Below are 22,016 nucleotides of genomic sequence, written 5' to 3' on the forward strand. Positions count from 1 at the left end.
CCCATAAATCCCATGTGTTGTGGGAGGGACCCAGTGGGAGATAATTTGAATCATGGGGGTGGTTTCCCTCATACTGTTCTCTTGGTAGTGAATAAGTCTCACGAGATCTGATGGTTTTACTGAGGGGGTTCTGCTTTTGCATCCTCCTCATTTTCTCTTGCTGCTGCTACGTAAGAAGTGCCTTTTGCCTCTTACCATGATTCCGAGTCCTCCCCTGCCATGTGGAACTGTAAGTCCAATTAAATCTCTTTTCCTTCCCAGACTTACATATGTCTTTATCAGCAGCATGAAAATGGACTAATACATATGGTAATTTCATTTTTAATCTTTTGAGGACCTGACATACTGTTTTCCCCACAGGTATAGCTTTTTTACATTCCCACCAGCAGTGCACAAGGATTCCAATTTCTCCACATCCTCACCAACACTTGTTATTTTCTGTTTTTTTGAGAGTAGCCATCTTAATGGTGCGAGTGGCATCTCATTATAGCTTTGATTTCCATTTCCCTAATAATTAGTGATGTCGAGCATCTTTTCATGTGCTTATTGGCCGTTTATATATCTTCTTTGGAGAAATGTCTATTCAAGTCCTTTGCCCATTTTGAATCAGGTTTGTTGTTGTTGAGTTGTAGGAATTCTCTGTATCTTCTGGCTATTAATCCTCCATCAGATATATGATTTGTAAATATTTACTTCTATTTATGGGTTGTCTTTTTACTCTGTTGATATTGTCTTTTTATGAACACATTAAAAAAATTTTTCATAACATCCAATTAAAAAAATTATTTTAATTAGGCTGGGTGTGATGGCTCTCACCTGTAATCACAGCACTTTGGGAGGCCAAGGCAGGCAGATCACTTAAGGTCAGGAGTTTGAGACCAGCCTGGTCAACATCGCAAAACCCCATCTCTACTAAAAATACAAAAATTAGTCGGGCATGGTGGCAGGCGCCTATAATTCCAGCTACTCAGGAGGTTGAAGCAGGGAAATTGCTTGAACCCAGGAGGCAGAGGTTGCAATGAGCCGAGATCATGCCACGGCACTCCAGCCTGGATGACAAGAGTGAAACTCCATGTCAAAAAACAAAACAAAACAAAACAAGTATATATATATATACACATACATATATATATACACATATACATATATATATATATATGTATGTATGTATAAATTTGCTGGGCATGGTGGTGCATGCCTGTAGTGCCAGCTACTTGGGAGGCTAAGACACGAGAATCACTTGAACCCGGAGGCGGAGGTTGCAGTGAGCTGAGATCATGCCACTGCACTCCAGCCTGGGCAACAGAGTGAGACTCTATCAAAAACAAAAACAAAAAAGTTTTTAATTAATTTTTGTTTGCTAATTTTAAAAATTTATTTATTTATTTATTTATTTTTACAAACAAGGTCTCAGTGGCAGGATCACAGCTCACTGCAGCCTTGAACTCCTGGGCTCAAAGAATCCTCCCACCTCAGCTTCCTGAGTAGCTGGGACTACAGGTGCATGCCACCAGGCCCAACTAAGTTTATTTGTTCTGTTTTGTTTTGTTTTGTTTTTGAGATGGAGTCTTACTCTGTTGCCCAGGCTGGAGTGCAGTGGCGTGATCTTGACTTGCTGCAACCTCCGCCTCCTGGGTTCAAGCAATTCTCCTACCTCAGCCTCCTGAGTAGCTGGGATTACAGGTCTGTGCCACCACGCCTGGCTAATTTTTGTATTTTTAGTAGAAACAGGGTTTTCCCACGTTGGCCGTCTGGTCTCAAACTGCTGACCTCAGGTGATCCATCCGCCTTGGCTTCCCAAAGTGTTGGGATCACAGGTGAGAGCCACTGCGCCTGGCCAGTTTTTTTTTATATATATAAAATTTTATTTTTTTAATTCATTTATTTTTTTTGTTTGAGATGGGGTCTCGCTCTGTCGCCCAGGCTGGAGTGCAGTGGCGCGATCTCGGCTCACTGAAAGCTCCGCCTCCTGGGTTCACGCCATTCTTCCACCTCAGCTTCCTGAGTAGCTGGGACTACAGGCGCCCGCCACCACGCGTGGTTAATTTTGTTTTTGTATTTTTAGTAGCAACGGGGTTTCACCGTGTTAGCCAGGATGGTCTCTATCTCCTGACTTCGTGATCCGCCTGCCTCAGACTCCCAAAGTGCTCAGATTACAGGTGTGAGCCACCGCGCCCAGCCTAAAATTTTATTTTTAAAGTACATATTTAAGGGGCACAATGTATGTTTACAATATGCAGTGATTAAATCAGGCTAGTTGATGAATTCAGTACTCACACACTTATCTTTTTTTGAGGTAAAACATTTGAAATCTACTTCTTCGGCAATTTTGAAATATACAATGTGGCTGAATGCAGTGGCTCACCCCTGTAATTCTAACACTTTGGGAGGCCAAGTCAGGTGGATCACTTGAGGTCAGGAGTTCAAGATCAGCCTAGCCAACATGGCAAAAATCCTGTCTCTACTAAAAATACAAAAATTAGCCGGGTGTGGTGGTGCTCATCTGTAGCCCCAGCTACTTGGGGAGCTGAGGCAGGCGAGTCGCTTGAACCGGGGAGGTGGAGGTTGCAGTGAGCTGCGATTGCACCACTGCACTCTGGCGTGGGCAACAAAACGAAACTATGTCTCAAAAAAGGAAAAAGAGAAAAATATATATACATATACAATGCATTTTTATTTATTATAGTCACCATTCTGTGCAATATATCACTTAAGTTTATGTCTCCTGTGTAACTGAAACTTTGTACTTGCTATGGTTTGAATGTTCCCTCCAAAAGTGGTGTTGAAATTTAATTGCCATTGTGACAGTATTACAAGGTAGGACCTTTAAGAGGTGATTAGGTCCAAGGTAGGACCTTTAAGAGGTGATTAGGTCCAGGGTAGGACCTTTAAGAGGTGATTAGATAAGAGCAGAGGCCTCTTGAGTTGATTCATGATGTTTTCACAAGAGGGGGTTAGTTATCTTGGGAGTGAGGAGGATGAAGTTTGGCCCTGTTTGCCTTTCTGTATCTTGCACTTACTTGCCATTCCACCTTCTGCCACAGGATGACACAGCACGAAGGTCCTCTCAAGGTGCTGGTGGTATGCCATTGGACTTCCAGTCTCCAGAGCTATGAGCCAAATACATTTCTGTTCATTGTAAATTACTAGTCTGTAGTATTCTGTTATAGCAACATAAAACAGACTAAGACAGTATTATTTGATTGTGTCTACTTTTTTTCTTTTCCTGCCTGTGCCCATAATAATCTTTTAAAAGAAAATAAAATGAGCCACATCTGGCGTAGTCAACTTGGACTATACAGAATTCCTAGCTCCCCAACTCCCTTGGTCCCTTAAATACCCTTACTGCTTCCCTCCCCATTTCCATTCCCCTAACTCCTCGTGGCTCCTGGCCCCGAAGCAGATTTGAGGAGAAATCCATGTGGGTCCTTTCTCCCCTTAAATTAATGCAAGATAACATTGTGCTTTGCCAATGCAGAGAAAAGCAAGAGGTCTGAGGCACTGTCACATTGTATCAGGTGATGCTAACCAGCATCACCAGAGTTATCTGCTATTTTACCCTCCTCCTGCCTGCAGAGGTCGGAGGTTGCCTGAATATGGCATTATGTCGTCTTAGAAAGTGAAGCTCCCACTGTGCAGCTTCTGGGAAGCATAAATCCTAGATTGGTTCAGCAAGATTTGATGACTATACTTTCAGTATGGTTGTTTGGCTAGCATTATACATGTAGGAGCCTTGGAGTATGAAGGGACCTGGGAAAGCTTTTCCTTCTCCTATCCCTCAAAAGACTTTCCTTACTGGTCTGGTCCATCTTCGGTGGCAAAACTTCCACCGTTGGCTGTTCATGCCATTGGGCTCCCAGATTGCCTTCTATTAAAACTGCAAAATGCATGTTAAGCTGTGGTCAGCTTGGATACCTCCACCCCTAGAGCTGTATATTGCACACCTTAAGTGCTCACACAATGTTTGTTGGATTGAACCAATGACTTAGCATAAAATGGTTCAACAGATGACATTCTAATCTGACATCTGGCCAGAAACACTTCTAGAACTGAGTTAGGTTTAGGCACTGTGGTATAATACAAAAATATATTTGGTCTTTGTCTCTGGTTCCTGGCACACAGCTCCTACATCCCTGGGAATTTTCTGAATGGTAGGAATATCTTCTGTTATTCATAATAAGCCCCTTTCCATTATACGTCAGTTTATGTTAGTGGGGTGTCTTTTGTTTGGAATCCTAGATAGCCTCAGGGTATGGCTGGTCACCAAAAAGACCACACTGGAACTTTCAGTCCCACCTACTGACCAGCCCCTAGAAAGGGGCTGGGGGTGCGATGCTGGAGACTAAGCTCTATGAAAACTCTTGAACAATGAGATTTGAGGAGCACCTGGATTGGTGAACACTTGGAAGTACTAGGAAGGTGGTGCTCCCGGAGAGAGCATGGAAGCTCTGTCTAGCCCCACCACACCTTGCCCTCTGCATCTCTTCATCTGGCTGCTTCTGACTTGTGTCTTTATAGTAAACTGGTAAACATAAGGAAAGTGTTTCCCTGCATTCTGTGAGCTTTCTAGCAAATTATTGAATCTGAGGAGGGGGGCATGGGGACCTCCTGAATTTATAGCTGGTTGGTCAGAAGTCGCAGAGATCCAGGACTTTCAACTGGCATCTGAAGTGGGAGCAATCTGTGCAACTAAGCCCTTAACCTGTGGAATCTCCAGGTAGTTAGTGTCAGAATTGAATTACATTATAGGACACCAGCTGGTGTTGGAGAATTGGTTGGCATGGGGGAAAAAACCCACACATTTGTTAACAGAAGTGTTCTGTGGGCAGAAACAGATCTTAGGAGACATATTTTGGCAAGAAGGGTTTTTTTCTTTTTTTTATTAACCACTTTTTCTGATTATCCCTTCCCTGTAGCCTGCTCACACCCCCATCAACATGGATAACTGAGAGGCATATGCAAAGTGCGGGAATCAGTTTCTAGTACAGCAGTTTGTTATTAAAGTTGCTCAAGAAATATGTGTGCTGGGAAAATAAGGAGTGTCACTCTACACCTCCAAGGGGGAGACAGTGTTTGTCTAAACACAGGTCTTTGTCTCTACAACATGCTACCCCACCCACCCCTGCTGCCCAAGTGAGCTGGGCTTTTTGAGTCATTCGTGATGTGTTTTTGAACACAATGAGGGGGAAGAGCTCCCACAGTCTGTTCAGTTCTTGCTACAAGAAATACAAGCTGGGTTTGACTGAATGACAAAAAGAAATCTGTTGAGCCAGGAAGCATAGTAAATACCGTGACTCTCTGCAAATGCGCACAGCCCAAACAGCTTTTTCCAGTCTGGAAAAATGAAGAGATTTGTCTGTGCAAAAACCAGCCAAGTCTCCACCCCTCTCCCTTTCTACTCCTCCACCCCCACCTCCTGGCTAGGCCTTCCACCCTGCCCCAGACATTCAGTCATCAGCTTTCATCCTCTGTGACTTGCATTGCCCCAGGAAATAACATTGCCCGGCTCTGGGGAGATACACCAGCCTCTCCAAGCATCTTTCAGGGATGTCTGTCTGGTTGGGTTTTGCCAGTCATCTCTGACCTTGGCCAGTGCTGGCTCACAGCAAAGTTATTCATTAGGCAAAGTGGGTCTGGTGTCTTATTCCTTGTTTATTCCCTACCTTCTCCTTCCCACTCCAGTCTTCCCCCTTTTGCTTTGAAAGAACCTTTGTCCTATCCCTACTTCTATCAGGCAGTGTTTAGAGAGAAGATTTGCCAAAGATGAGATTTTAAAAGCATTTGCTCTCAGCTAGTACAGGGCATGGAGGTAGGATGGAAAATCTCCCAGGGACTGTCAAAGGCAACCAGTTCAGGACAATCTTTGGTGGGTACAGAGTTTCTAGATGAGAGGGGCTTACAGGGAGAATCTGGTTCTGCACCTTGTCTTAAAGATACATTTGCATAACAACTATGCAGTTTTCTCTTTGATGGTATGTTTTGGGAGGTGGTAGCTGGCAAAGACTATGGGGCAATAAAGCACCCACCCAAACCACTGGAGCAGTGGAGACAACACATCAAACCTGCAGTTCATTTTATTGGGAAGGGCGTTGGAATTGGAATCACAATTTCCATGGGTTTGAACCCTGGCTCCTATGAGTAGGCGTGTCTTATTCACCACTCTATCCACAGTGCCAAGCACAATCCTGCCAACAGCAGGTCAGCAGGTGCTCTTTTTTCCCTTCAAGTTGGGGGTTTGCCCTGTTGCCCAAGCTAGAGTGCAGTGGCATGATAATGGTTCACTGCAGCCTCAAACTCCTGGGCTCAAGCAATCCTCTTACCTCAGCCTCCCAAGTAGTTGGGACTACAGGTGCATGCCACCATGCTTGGCTAATTAAAAAAAAAATTTTTTTTTTTTTTGTAGAGATGGTGTTTCACTATGTTGCCCAGGCTGGTAAGTGCTCTGTTTATATTTGTCAAGTTTGTGAATGAATGAATGAATGAATGAATGAATGAATGAATGAACCAATAACCTTGGATACTTTTCCTCTTTGAGCCCCAGTTTTCTCCTCTATAAAAACAATATTTTAAAAAGGTCTAACACCTACTCTGCCTACTCACCAGGTTAGTGTGTATGTGTGTGTGTGAGAGAGAGAGAGAAAGAACAAAATGTATGAATGTTCTTTGTCTCCTGCACACTGGAATTTAAAAGTCACTTTGTCTCAGGCTCTGTGCTTTAACCTTGGTGTTGGTGTTCCATATCAGGAGGAAGGACTATTTTCCAGTGTCCGGTAAACACTTAGTTCTCCATCCTGTATTCTAAGTATCTTAAGGACAGGAGAACATTTTATTTATTTATTTATTTATTTATTTATTTATTTATTTATTTATTCATTCATTCATGTATGTCAGCATCTCGCCCTGTCATCCATGCTGGAGTGCAGTGGCATGATCTTGGCTCACTGCAGCCTCAACCTCCCCTGCTCAAGCCATCCTCCCACCTCAGCCTCCTGAGTAGCTGGGACTGCAGGCCTTTGCTGCCACACCCAACTAATTTTTATATCTCTTTGGGTAAAGACAGGGTTTCATCATGTTGCCCAGTCTGGTCTCAAACTCTTAGGCTCAAGTGATCTTCCCACCTCTGCCTCCTGAAGTGTTGGGATTACAGGCGTGAGCCACTGCACCCAGCCTATTTTAAATGCTTTTAACCGATTGGTTTAAATTTGAGAACAAAGAATTTTAAGGTTCTCAGCCTCAGCTTATAGCCACTGCCCTGTTGGTCCCTTACTTGGCCCCAGAACCCTGGAAACCTTCCCAGGACAGAGCTTGCCTTACTTCCAACCACAGATCTTCATCAGGTGCTGGAGGAATTAGACTTTCAAATCTTTGCCCATGAACTTGGCTCTGCCTGAAGCATTCTCTTTGCTTTTTACCCCTCCAATTCCAGCATATCCTTCAGATCCCAGGTTAGACTCACTTCTTCCAGGATACGTTCCCAGCTCCTCCTTTCTGCCCTCCCAGGTTAAGCTTCCTCCTCCACGCCCTCCCTCTTTGTGTCCTCTATCTGAGTGCTCACCCTGCTGAACTGTGGTTTCCCATCAGTCGTCTGCCTCCCTTTTAAACTGTGGCCCCCTGAGGACTATGATTGTGTCTTCCTTGTTCATTGATGTAACCTTGGTACATATCACAGTGCCAGGTACCAAGAGGATATTCTACAAATAGGCATTGATTAAGTGACTGGCAACAGTGTGTTGAGGAGATGGGAGAGAGGGTGACAAATCACAAAGGTCCCCGTAGGAGGGTATTGTATTTCCTGAAGTATGAGAAACAACACTTCCACCAAAATGGAAGGATGCATAGCTAAGGATACAAAGCTTTGGTGCGTAACTTGCATAAACTAAGGATGCAAACACACCCCCAGACATTCCTGGACACACCCTACTGTAGGCAGTCATTTGTGTAACACACTTGCCCTTGCTCTGAAATTTCTCCTCTTATCATCTCCTTCCACTCATCTTTCTCATTTCCTGTATAAGAGAATTGCAAGACTAAAAGAATCTAACTGGCAGCAAAAAGGTAATGTCAGAGAAAGAGATTATATTGTCACACCTTTGCTTAAGGTTTTTTCCCCTCTCTCTCTGCCCGTTAGATTTCTGCACCATTCCATTGTAAGGAAATTCTACTTATCTTTATTATGGACAATTCCTGAAGACACCTGAACTTTGAAAAATAACTTAGTATGTGGTTCTGCCCACTCTTTGGAGTCCTGCCAAATGTGTCTTTTGGCAAATAGCCCCCAGCTCTGTGCCTCAGTTTCCCTCTTTTCTCTCTCACAGAGATGAGAAACAGAAGTTGTCCTTGAAACTTTTTTTTGAAAATAAGAGCTCCCCCACCCCTGACTTTTTTGTTTTATTTTTAGAGACAGGCTCTCACTCTGTCACCCAGGCTGGAGTGTAGTGGCATGATCATAGCTCACTGTAGCCTTGAACTCATGGCCTCAAGCGATCCTCCCACCTCAGCTTCCCAAGTAGCTAGGACTACAAGCGTGCATCACTATGCCCAACTAATTTTTTTTTAAATTGAGATAGGGTCTTACTTTGTTGCCCGGCCTGGGGTCTCAAACTCCTGGCTCAAATGATCCTCCCGCCTCAGTCTCTTAAAGTTCTGGGATTACAAGCGTGAGCCACCCACACCCAGCCCTGACTAATTTTTGAATTTTTTTGGTAGAGATGAGGTCTCACTATGTTGCCCAGGCTGGTCTTGACCCCTGGTTTCAAGCAATCCTCTTGCCTTGGGCTCCCAAAGTGCTGAGATTACAGGTGTGAGCCACCGCACCAGTAGAAGAGCTCCTTAAATATGCAGTTACTTGCTGGTCATGACCGTGGAATGTGAAGGAAAGGAAGGTGTCACTTAATTCTTCTATGGGCAGGTGAATTTTAAGTTCTTAAGGTTGACTCAAATGTGGTCAGAGACTCAAGTGAAAACTTGCCCTACTCAAAGAAAGGGTCCTGAACTGGCCTTGAAGAGGAGGAGGATTTCTGAAGCAGTTTAGAGTGTTGTTGGTAAGGACCCAACTGGCAGCAGATACAGCATGATAAAATCACAGAAGCCTGGCAGGGTGCGGTGGTTCATGCCTATAATCCCAGCACTTTGGGAGGCCAAGGCGGGTAGATCATGAGGTCAGGAGATTGAAACGATCCTGGCCAACATGGTGAAACCCTGTCTCTACTAAAATACAAAAAATTAGCCAGGCGTGGTGGTAGGCGCCTGTAGTCCCAGCTACTCGGGAGGCTGAGGCAGGAGAATGGCTTGAACCTGGGAGGCGGAGGTTGTAGTGAGCCGAGATCGCGCCACTGCACTCCAGTCTGGCAACAGAGTGAGACTTCATCTCAAAACAACAACAGCAACAACAACAAAATCTCAATCACAGAAGCCTGAAAGTGTTTTCTGAGCCCCAGGAACATCAGGGGGTCCTACCCTGTTAGGATGCTGGTCAAGCCTTTCGTGGTGTGCCTTCATCTGACCTCCTGGCTTCGTCTGTCCACACCCTCTACCTTACTGCAGGCATGCAGGACCCACTTCCTAAGTTAGAGTTGCAAACTGGAGGTGCTCGGGTAAACTTGGACTGCTAGACAGGCTTTGTTTGGCTCATAACATCGTCTTTTGCAATACTTTTTACTTAAGTCAATTCCCAAATTGGGAGACTTCACGTAAAATCCAAATCTTCACTTCTTTTGGAAAAATGAAAGATCTGGCAACAGAGGGTCACATTCGTCCATAACAGCAATCAGCTAGAGCCAGAAGTGAGTAGCTGCTGCCCCTTTCAGAGAGGACTTGCTGTCTCCAGTCCCCACCACTCTGGTCAGCTGCCTTTGATCATCTTTTTGTTTTATTTTTTTTTTTTTTAGAGATGAGGTCTTGCTATGTTGCCTAGGCTAGTCTTTTACCACTGGCCTCAAGCAATGGCCACCTAGAGCACTGGGATTACCACCAGACCCAGCCTGCCTTTGATCATCTTACCCTCCAGGACATTTATGTTGCCTGCTGGGCCCCTAATGGCACTTGAGTTTCCTGACGTCTGCCTTGGGGAGGACCTTTTATCCCCTGGGCTCCTGGTACATCACACACCTTTCCTCCCTGCCCCCATTGATGCTGATTTATCCAGTATTCTGGGGCTGGGGGCTGGGTTCTTTCTGCTTTCAAGGGGATAAGTTCCCATTCCATAAAGACACACAAGGCCACAGGCTAAGGAACAGGCAGGGACCTGTTCTTTGCTTCCCAGATAACACACACCCGCTTTAGCAATAACCTTCTGGGAATCATGCCCATGACTTTTCTTTTTTCTATTCCATTAGTGATTTTCAAAGAGGAAGTTTCAGTCAGATAAAAGGAGCAGATGGCATTGTATGAGGTCTCCTGCCGGGTAAATATTTTGGAGGAGCCAGGGCTTTTCTGTGAGTTGCTCCTCGTGCCTGGTAAGCTTTGATCTCCCAGGTTATCGAGGTGTGTTCTCCTAAGGAAGGAATCAGGCCTTACTTAACCTTGATAATTAAAATCACTGTTCTCCTTGCCCTTCCTTCATAAACAAGGAAATTGGAACAGAGCTAAGAGAAGCTTTTTCATGCAGTTTAGGAAAGAATGAGCAATGGAAAAAGGAAATTGAGAGCTTTGGGGAGTTTATAGCAGAGAGCATTTGAGTTTGAAATAGGAGCTGAGAATCCATATGTTTGAGAGGAAAGAAAAGAAAAGAACAGCCACACGCCCAGAGCTTCAAGGGGACGTGCGGAAATAGTTATAGGAAAGGGGGCAGGGAGGCCCACGTGGGTCTCCCTTTATCAGACCCAGATGTTCAGGCAACAGTTCTCGAGATGCCCATTAAAAGGTCTAGAGTCTGCTGAGCTAGACTCACTGTTTTCTTAACTACCAAGAGGCACATGAAATCAGTGGCGGGGAGCTTTCCACCCTGTGCTCAATGGTTCCCTGAGGCCCTCCTAGGGTCTGTGCTGCACCAATTATACACAGACTGGGCTGCCTTAGGGCAGGACTTGGAAGTGAATAGGACTGACTTGCTCACTGGGTAACTGTCCCTGCCTGTCAGCCCCTGCCAAACAGAGGCTGCCAAACCTCCCTCTGTTGCCTCCCGCCCCAGCCTAACCTCGGAAGGCAGGAGACATTGGAAGGTCCAGGTTCAGCTCTCAATTCCACCTGGCATAAATGACTTAGCCTCTCTGAGCCTCAGTGTTGATGTCTTTAAAATGAGGAAAAAAATCATTTGTGAGGTGCATATAAGATATGTGTGAAAGGGCTCTGCAAAGAAGAAAGCACAAAATGTTTTTTATTATTCATTATCTTTTTAAAAATTACTAACAAAAATTTAAAATAAATGCTCAGGTAGATAACCCAGCTTCAAGAATTATCAACTCATGGCCAATTTTATTGTATCTATATCTCCACCCACTTTCTCCATCCCTGTGTTATTTCGAAGCAAATCCCAAATATTCTATTATAGTATCTCACTATCAAATGTATACAGTTGACTTGCTCCCTCAACCAATGGAAACTTACCCAATCCTCAGGTGTCCCTTTCTGCACCCCTTTTCCCTTCCAGGGGGCCACACCTCCTATCCCCACCATGCACCTGGTGCCCTAAACCTTCTCAAATCCGTTATTACTAGGAAACTGTCATCACTGAGAGTAGCTCAGGTTGTAAGCCCTGGGAGGCCTGAGATGTATTTGCATTTTATCAGGCCCCAGTGTCTTTAGAGAGAAGAGTGACTTCTAACAAGTAAACTATGAAGCCTCACTCTCTAGAAGTAGCAGGAGGTGGTGAGCCATTAAGGGCCCTCCAAACCCTTGACACCAAGCATAAGCTCTATAGGAATTGGCTGAGTTCCTCCTCCTGTTGGTGCTTTTCTTCCAGGGAGAGGGCACACAGAGCAGAGAACACCAGTGAATTATGTCCTCTCAGCCTCTGGCTGCAGGGGAATCAGGGCTCTCCTCTCCTGGCAGATGCTCTACTGCTGACTTGAAGTCTGTGACTAAGATGTGAATTTGAGACTCAGGTCTATTCCCAAGTCCTCATGCAGTGGATAGGATGCAAGCTCCAGAAGTCAGGAGACCTGATTCAAATCCTGCCTCCACTACTTATATCACATAGCTTATCTGTGCCTCACTTTCTCTTCCTCATCTGTAAAGCAGGGGTTACAATACTTACTTCACAGTTGTTGAAAGGATTATATGAGATAATGTCATATTCCTTAGGATTCTTTTGGTAGCAGGTGATAGAAAATCCAATTCAAGACTGGACACAGTGGCTCATGCCTGTAATCCCAGCACTTTAGGAGGCCAAAGCAGGAGGATCACTTGAGGTCAGGAGTTCGAGACCAGCCTGGCCAACATGATGAACCCTTGTCTCTACTAAAAATACAAAAATTAACCAGGCATGGTGATGGGCGCCCATAATCCCAGCTATTCGGGAGGCTGAGGCAGGAGAATCACTTGAATCCAGGAGGCTGAGTTTGCAGTGAGCCGAGATCATGCCATTGCACTCCAGCCTGGGCGACAGAGCAAGAGTCTGTCTCGGAAGAGCGTCGTGGTAGTAGAAATCCAATCCAAGATACTTTTGAGCAAAACAGGAGTGCAGGGGCTCATCTTAAGATGAAAATTCCAAGGATGGACATGATGGATTTGGAGTTCAAATGTTACAGCTGGACTCTCCTTATGTCTTGGCTCCATCTTCTGTCTTTTAACATTAGTCTTGGGTTAATGTTGTAACAAGCTGACAGCATCAGTTCTAGCCCCTATATCCTTTCAAGTTTGGGGTCAGAGAGATTCTGACAAAACTCTCATTGACCCTGATTGGGTCCCATGAGCATCCCCGTAACAATCACTGTAATCAAGGAAAATGACATGCACTTATTTTTTTTTTTTTGAGACGGAGTCTCATTCTGTTGCCCAGGCTGGAGTGCAGTGGTGTGATCTCAGCTCACTGCCAGCTCCGCCTCCCAGGTTCACGCCATTCTCCTGCCTCAGCCTCCCGAGTAGCTGGGACTACAGGTGCCTGCCACCACGCCTGGCTAATTTTGTTGTACTTTTAGTAGAGTCGGGGTTTCACCGTGTTAGCCAGGATGGTCTCGATCTCCTGACCTCCTGATCTACCCTCCTTGGCCTCCCAAAGTGCTGGGATTATAGGCTTGAGCCACTGTGCCTGGCCGACATGCACTTATTTACTTGAGCTGATGTCACTGCATCTATAGGGACTGAGAGGGCAGGAGGAGTGGTTCATTACAGGGCATTGCAGGGGGTGTTGGGCATGGTTACCCAAATGAAGGTGAGGCCAGGCCTAGTGGCTTATTCCTGTAATCCTAACACTTTGGGAGGCCAAGGCAGGACGATCGCTTGAGGCCAGGAGTTAGAGACCAGGCTGGGCAACATAGTGAGACCCTGTCTTTACAATAAAAATTAGCTCAGCCAGGCGTGGTGGCTCACACCTGTAATCCCAGCACTTTGAGAGGCTGAGGTGCGTGGATCACGAGGTCAGGAGTTCGATACTAGCCTGGCCAATATGGTGAAACCCCATCTCTACTAAAAATACAAAAATTAGCCGGGCATGGTGGTGCGTGCCTGTAGTCCCAGCTACTCGGGAGTCTGTGGCAGAAGAATTGCTTGAACCTGGGAGGCGGAGGTTGCAGTGAGCTGAGATCGTGCCACTGCACTCCAGCCTGGGTGACAGAGTGAGACTCTGTCTCAAACAACAATAATAATAATAATAATTAGCCAGCCATGGTGGCATGCACCTGTAGTCCCAGTTACTTGAGAGGCTGAGGCAGGTGGATCACTTGAGCCCAGGAGGTCGAGACTGCAGTGAGCTATGATGGTGCCACTGCACTCCAGCCTGGGTGACAGAGTGAGATACTGTCTCAAAAAAAACAGAACAAAATAAAAGAAAATGAAGATGAATAGATACTAATGGCAAAACTGAAGGTGCTTGCTATAAATGCTTTGTAAGTCCTCGGGCACATTATTGAAGATCATAAAACAATAACTCCCTTCTCCTATCTCATGGAGCATTTTTTATTCCTTTTCAGATAAGTTTCACATATTTAATCTCTTTGAGCTTCATGACAGTCCTATGAGACAAACACGAGGACAGATATTGTCTTCCCATTTTTACGGATGAGGAAATCAAAGCACAGAGCAGGTGAGGACTTTGCCCATGGTCAACATGGCAAGGTAGTGTGGACTGTGCCTAGAGTCACACAGAGACACAACTGGCTCTGAATTCCCTGGCAGATCCACTGGGACTGGAAACTAGGACATTCAGGGTATGGGTTAATCAAGGCCTGCCCTGGGGTTTGGATCACCCACCCAGGTTCGTTCCTCAGTAAACAGTTTGGACTGATGGCAGTTGGGTATGTCAAGGACCCATTGTTGATGCCCTGGCAGGTGGCAAGGGAAAGAACTGGAAGGAAAGACACTGGCACACCAGGAACACCCTCACATGACTGATCCCCTTAACAGGAGGCAGCTGGGTACAAGACTTGGTCTTCCTCGTCCCAGAAAAAAATGCCAATCAAAAATAAAACAAAAAGAAGGGGAGGCCACGCTGGTTGCAGGGCTGGTTCCTGGACTTCTCTCAAGGGAACTTGATCCTGGAGCCAAGAGCATCCTTTGCCAGGATGTGGAGGGAGAGAAGAATCCCCCAGTCAAATGGGGATGGTTTGGCCAGAGTCTCAGCATCCTCTTAAGTGTTGCTGACATCTCCAAAGAGCCTTCCAAAAACCAGCGTCCCTCCTGTGCCTCCAGGTTCTGAACACATTGAGAAAGAAGACAAAGGAATGGCAGGGAGCCAGCATACCACCTTAATTACCACTAAAGCTAGCGTGGAGGTTGCAGCTGAGTGTGAGAACAAAATGAGCTTCCTGACAGAGCCTCGGAGAAGGATGGGGCTGAGCCGATCATTCCAGAAAGCCTTCCCAAGTCACCCACTCAGATCAGTCATTCCATTACCGTGGACAGTGAGAGTGAAGATAAAGAGGGGTGTTTAGGGAAAATCTCTCCTTGTGAAAACCAAAAGCAGGAAAACATGTGACTGTGGCAAGGTATTAATCTCTCTGCACATCGGTCTCTCTTCTTCAGTATAATGGGGATAGTGACAGTGAGGGTTCTGTGGGATCACGTGTATGACGGTCCTGTCATACAGTAATCACTCAGTAAAGGCTGTTTTTGTGTGCAGTCCAGGTTCATGGCAGGTGGCCTTTCTTTCCTCCCCGGCACGAAGCCCAGGGCCCCAGAGTCATGCTGGGCTTGTGTATCGCTCTTTCTCTCCAGCTGTAAAAATTCATGAGAATGTGGGTGTGTGGTGGCTTTCCATTTTCTTGGCTTCTCCCCAGGCTATGTTCTCCCACTTGGGGGCAGGGGGGTGGCAGACATCCTTTTCACAGCGGTGAGTGCCACCCCACCCCAACCCCCATGCCCTGCCCCAGCAGAGTCTGGCTCAAAGTTCAAAGCCAGGGTGGCTTTGTTGAGTAATTTGGTGACATTGCCTGCCTGCCTGCCCACCATGCAGGGGTAAGTCTCGCTCTCACATGCCCATTTGCTAGGCATCTGCTGCCCTGTGTTTTGTGGTGTGGAGGATGGGAACAGCCTCACCCCCCCGACTGACTGCGGTGAGGCTCAGCTTCCTTCCTCTCCCCCACCCTTGGGCTCTCAGTCCCACACACAGCCCCACTCAGTGAGGTTTCGGATCTGCTCCCAGGTTGGTTGGCGCTGACTCCATCTGGATCCACACCAACCCCTTCCTCCTGGGGGTTCAGAGTGTTCTTGGAAGAAAGCCTGGGAAGGGAAAGGCCTTCTCCAGCATTCCCCATCCAGTGGTTGGCTGACAGCATAGAACTGAGCTGCCAAGAACGCTGGAGTCAGACAGAACTGAGTTCAAATCCCCGGGTGACCTTGGGCAAGCTGCTCTCTCTGCTTCAGTTTCCTCATCTGTAAAAAATGTGACAGTAACAGGATCTGCCTCCTGGGATGATTATGAGGATTCAGGGAGATACTAACTGTGATGTCCTCACCCCTACATCTGGCAGGTGGGAAGTGCTTAAGAAATGGTGGCCTTGGAGTCAGGGATCCCCTGCCTTCCCATGGGTGTACTCACAGGGAGGAGGCGAACGCCGTCTCCTTTTGCTCATCCCACCTCCCAAATTAAACCCCTGCCGTAGTTACTCTGACATGACCAAACTGGTTTGGTTTCCTGCAAACTCCTTTTGGACAAGGACTCTGTCTCATTTGTCTTATAACTCCCATGTCTAGTGTGGTCCTGGCACTTACACAGCACTAAATGTTTGGAATAAATAAGTGGAGGATAAAGGAGCAAACGAGTGCCTGGTGGGCAGCATCTGTTCAAGGACTGTTTTCTGAACTCCAGGCAGTTATTTCTGTCCCTTCCATTTTCCCTCTCTCCTTCCTCCCTCCCCCCCTTCCTTCTCTCCTTCCTTCCTTTTGACCTTCCTTCTTCAGACCTCCTTTTCTTCTTGCTAAATGGAAAGAGCTTCCTCCTTTCCTTTTCTTGTGATATCCAAGCTGCAAGAGCATCCCTTGAGAGCCCTTCACCCAGCCGAGAGCAGCGATTCCTCTTTCAAATCGAGTCTGTCCCCTGACTCATTCATTAAAATGCATAGGGCATGTGACCAAACTGCATAATGAGTCTCTCATGAGGAAGGCTTGGAGGCAGGGAGATGCTGCCAACTGCAAAGGCAAATACTTCCCCCCCAGCTGTGGATCAGGCTCATTGACTGTCATACCCTGGGAAGACTGGGGGCTGCCGTTCATCTCCAGTAAATCAGCCAAGCCCTGGAGAGCTGCAGCCTGGCGCAGGCTGTACGGTCTTGGAAGCTGTGTTGCTTTGGAGAATCCAACCCATGACCTTTTCTCAACCTTCTTCCACTCCCATTTCTAGTTTTTCATTTATTTAAATATACTTTTAACTCCATAGGTGATATGCAAATACATGCTTACATAAAATATGCAAACATAAAAGAAAACCCCCTTTGATAATGTCTCTGTACTGCTACCTCTCTCGGAGACAAACAACTGTTGTCACTCAGCTCTTTACCTTCCAGGGCCCTTGGGCTGCTGGGTGACAGATGCCCCATGAAGGTGATTTGGGAGCCCAAACAGCCTTTTGCCCTCCTGAAGTCCTAGGCCAGTTCTCAATAAAAACAGTCAACATTCATCTTGAGTGCCTTCTCAGCTCCCTCCCTAGCAAACTCTATGTCTGTTATGTGTAACCCCTACCCACCCTAAATCCCATCCCTGCAAAAGAACCCCACTGTCCACACTTAGGAAGCCAACAGATAAACTAGATTATTTCCTGATTGGAAATTTAGATTTGACTGTTTTCCAGAGGCACCTGCACCTTTTTTATTATTTATTTATTTATTTATTTTGAGACAGGATCTCACTTTGTCATCCAGGCTGGAGTGCAGTGGTGTGACCAAGGCTCCCTGCAGCCTCAATCTCTCAACCTTAAGTGATCCTGCCATTTCAGCCTCTCAAATACCTGGGACTACAGGTGTGCACCACCACACCCAGCTAATTTTTGCATTCTTTGTAAAAACGGGATCTCACTATGTTGCCAGGGGTGGTCTCAAACTCCTGAGCTCAAGTCATCCTCCTGCCTTTGCCTCCCAAAGTGTTGGGATTACAGGCATGAGCCATTATGCCCTGCTGCATCTGCACTTTAATATTGGATTCTTGAAGAGTGAGAAAGATATCAAAATCCAGTGACTCTCATCATTGCCTCTCAGGCACTAGGGCCACCCCTATGTTCCATTTTTAGGTGGTGAGCCTCTCTGAATCTGCAAATTCATATCACTTTGGTCAACAACCTATTCAGCTAGCTATGTGGCCTTAGGAAAATCATTGACCTCTCTGAATCGCATTAGCTCATCTGCAGAATGTGAATAACAATAGTACCCCCATTTACTGGGTTGTTGTAAAGCTTAGATAGGATTATCTATTACAGCCCTAAGCACTAGGCATGGCACATAGCCAAGATGCAATTAATGTTAGGGATTATCATCATCATCATTATTTTTACTCTAATCTGTCATAACACAATTCACTCATTCAAGAACTATTTATTGAGCACCTGCTATGTGCCAGGCATTGTCCTTGACCCTGAGAGTAGGGCAGTGAAGGAGTCATACAAGGTTCCTGCCTTCTAGGGGCTTACATTCTAGTACAAATGTACCGCACCTTTCTGTTTGATAAGCACTTTCTTCCCCATTGTGTCATGTTGTTCTCACTAATGCCTTTCAATCAGGCAAAGGCAGTATGATTGTCCGCATTGTATAGATAGAAAGCTGAGGCTTAGAGAATTAAGCTAATGGAGATAGCTAGAAAGTGGCCAGGTACAACTTGATCTAGGGTCCTCCTGGCTCGTTTCTGTGCTCTCTCATGATGGACACTGATGACTGTTTTGGGGTATTGTGGTGAGGGGCATGGAAGCAGCTCTCAGAGCCTTGAGAGCTCTGACCCACCAGCAGAAGCACAAAAGAGAACCAGGGAATGGCTTTGGTTCGACTGTGAGTGTCCCAGTGAGTTCTGTCCATGAAGTCTGTCAATGACTGGGCCTAACAATGTGTGCCTCTGCCTGATGTCAGCCTTGGGGCCCTGGAGGAGACGTTATCTTAAGGAAAAAGTGCTTGCTTCAGCACGTGGCCAGTGGGACCTGGCTGTGACAGCAGGCAGCTCTGCTGTGGCAGCTCAGCTGTCTGAGAGCACTTCCCTTTGGGTTCCCCGCAGAGCAGGAGAGAAGGTGTCTAGGCCTACGGGCTTGGTGACCAAACTGCATGGTTTCTGGTAGTGTGCCTGGAACTCCTGCTGTGCAAGATTTCCTATATACACCCAGCATCCGCCTAGTCTGGGTTGGGCGGGGCAGGGCTGATCCTGTCTGAGAACACAGGAACTGGGAGTCTGTACCAGGGCAGGTGGCAGGGGCAGGCCTGGCAAAGACCAGGGGGAGAGGACACCAAGGGCCAGCCACCGCACAGAGACCAGTGACTGAACATGGCTGGGCCAGGGGTGTTTCCCAGCCCCGTCACAGTGACCCCAGGTGACAATTCTGAACCTGCAACAGCAGTGCATAACTGATAGTGTCACCTCTGCCTAATCCTCCTGGAAACACACACACACCCTGCTTTATTTCCCGTCTCTCAACACCCTTCCTTATGGGTACTTCATACCAGTCCCAAGAGCAGGCTTTTGTTTTTCTTTTTTTTTTTTTGAGATGGAGTCTTCCTCTGTTGCCCAGGCTGGAGTGCAATGGCGTGATCTTGGCTCACTGAAACCTCCGCCTCCTGGGTTCAAGTGATTCTCCTGCCCCAGCCTCCTGAGTAGCTGAAATTACAGGCATGCCCCACCACACCCCGCTAATTTTGTATTTTTAGTAGATACAGGGTTTCGTCACGTTGGTCAGGCTGGTTTTGAACTCCTGACCTCAGGTGATCCACCCGCCTCGGCCTCCCAAAGTGCTGGGATTACAGGCGTGAGCCACTGCACCCGGCCTTGTTTTCCTTTTTACTGAATTTAAGTGCTTAGGGTTATTTACAATCTTTGACTCATGACATTCTTTCGTCTTCAGTTAGACCTTGTGCAACCTGCATCTGGTCATTTGTTATTTATCTGTTTGTGTATTTCCTTATAATACAGTCACTCCACTGCACGTTCTTCCCTTGTGTTCCTCCCTTCCCATTACTTTGCCTTCCCTGCCCTATTCTGAATATTGAGTTCATCATTCCTTTGCTTCTCTAAAAAATAATGCTTTTTCAAATATGTTTCTAAAAGCCATATTGTTTAGATTTGTTGTTTTTTCTTGTGTAAAGGAATATCCTGGCTAGGCGCAGTGGTTCACACCTATGATATCAGCACTTTGGGAGGGGGAGGCAGGAGGATCACTTGAAACCAGGAGTTCAAGACCAGCCTGGGCAACACAGCAAGACCCTGTCTCTAAAAAAAAAAATTAAAATTAAAACAAAAAAGAATATCCTGCTATATGCAGCTTTCTTGGGTATACTTTTTTCTCATAATATTATGTGGCTAAAACTCACCCATAGTGTAGCATTCAGCTATGGTCCACTTGTTGTCCCTGCTCTATTGCAGTTCTTCCTAGTATGTTCCATGGGAATTTACCAAATCTCCTGTTAGTGGACATTTGGGTTGTTACCAGCTTTCCATGACTTTGAACACGCTAAGCTGATCATTTTTGTCTATGTCTCCAGGGAAACAATGTGAATTTACCAATTTACAATCCTGGTAACAACAAACATATAAAGATCCAATTGATCTGTATTCTTTCCAACAACTTGGTATTATCAAGCTTCTTAATTTTTTCCAACTGAAAGGCTATTAAGTGATATCTTATTGTGATCTCTTTATGGTTATTGCCTTTCCAAATATGGTTTACAGTGGTCAGTTGGTGGAGCAGTGGGGGTCATCCTGCAAGGGGACTGTGAATTTTTTTTTTTTTTTTTTTTTTCAGAGATAGGGTCTCTAAAACTCAGGCTGGATCGAGTTCAGTGGCACAATCATGGGTCACTGCAGCCTCAACTTCCTGGGCTCAAGCGATCCTCCCGCCTCAGCCTCCCAAGTGTTGAGATTACCAGCATGAGCCACTATGCCCAGTCAAGACGTGAGGATTTAATGAAGCACAGAATGCTTGCAAAGCCTGTCCTAATTCGGACCATGTCACTGTCTTATTCAACTTTGGGTCGCCAATACCCAACACAATGCCGGGTACCTCATCATTATCAAAACAACAATATGATAATATTAGGTTGGTGCAAAAATAATTGTGATTTTTGCCGTAACATTTATTGAGTGCTTATTAAGTGCCAGGTGCTATATTAACTGACACCTTTACTTTTATTATTTCATTTAATTATTCTAGAAACTCTGTAAGTTAAGTTCTATACTACCCCAATTTTGTAGATGGGAAACTGAAACTAAGTGTCTCCCAGAATCACACAAGTAGTAAATGATAGAGCCAGGATCTGAACGCTGGCATCTGACACCTAAGTCCTGAGCTACTATATTATAGGTGCTCAATAAATTCTTGAATGAAATAACTTTACTGTGTTATTCTCTTTTATGTTGCTTATGACCAAATGCTTGAAACTGGATAATTGATAAAGAAAAGAAATTTCTTTACAGTTACAGAGGCTGAGAAGTCCCAGGTCAAGGGGTCCTATCTGGTGACAGCCTTCTTGCTTGAGGGGACTCTCTGAAGAGTACTAAGGTGGTCCAAGGTGTTGCATGGTGAGGGGGCTGAGTGTGCTAACATGTTAGCTCAGATCTTTGTTCTTCTTATAAAGCCATCAGTCCCCACTAATGAATTAACCCATTCATTAGTGCAGAGCCCTCATGATGCAAGCACCGTTTAAAGACCACATCTCTCAATACTGCCACATTGGGGATTAAAGTTCAACATGAGTTTTAGAGGAGACAAATATTCAACCCACAGCACCTACCCATAACCAGAGATAGGGTCACACGCCATGGTACTTTTACTTTTTATCTCTTATCAAGTATATTTGAAATGCACTTACATTTTGATTATAAACATGGCTTAAAGGATTTAACTCAATTTATAATTGGTTATAGTTTCTCAGCAATCATGCAGACTTGAGAACTCTTGCTGTGAGAGATATCTAACTCACAGATTATTCTCAAATGCGAATTCCTCCTTTATCAACAATTCCTCTAACCTCGCTTTCTCTCTCCTTCCTTCCTTCCTTCCTTCCTTCCTTCCTTCCTTCCTTCCTTCCCTCCCTCCTTCCTTCCTTCTTTCCCTCCCTCCTTCCTTCCTTCTTTCTCTTTCTTTTTTTTTCAGAGTCTTGATCTGTCACCCAGGCTGGAGTTCCTGGGTGGCGATCATAGCTCACTGCAGCCTTAAACTCCTGGGCTCAAGCAATCAGCCCACATCAGTGTGCCAAAGCACTGGGATTACAGGCATGAGCCACCGTTCCTGGCCTGTTGTG

The 22,016-nt window shown here is 45.8% G+C and overlaps 1 protein-coding gene across 9 annotated transcripts in view; it reads left to right on the top strand.

Annotated features, from left to right (window-relative positions):
- Nucleotides 1–22,016, top strand: part of CHD9 (chromodomain helicase DNA binding protein 9) — a 282,887-nt gene that overhangs the window by 20,716 nt on the left and 240,155 nt on the right. For 6 of the 9 annotated variants that reach the window (XM_058440973.1, XM_058440976.1, XM_058440974.1 and 3 more), the window contains exon 2: nt 6,404–6,433. The exons of the other annotated variants lie outside the window; for them this stretch is intronic. The gene's annotated coding sequence lies outside the window, so the exon portion shown is untranslated. The remainder of the gene's footprint in view (nt 1–6,403; nt 6,434–22,016) is intronic. 9 annotated transcript variants of the gene reach the window in all.

This window comes from Hylobates moloch, unplaced genomic scaffold (genome assembly GCF_009828535.3).
Source record: "Hylobates moloch isolate HMO894 unplaced genomic scaffold, HMol_V3 SCAFFOLD_6, whole genome shotgun sequence".
Taxonomy (NCBI): domain Eukaryota; kingdom Metazoa; phylum Chordata; class Mammalia; order Primates; family Hylobatidae; genus Hylobates; species Hylobates moloch.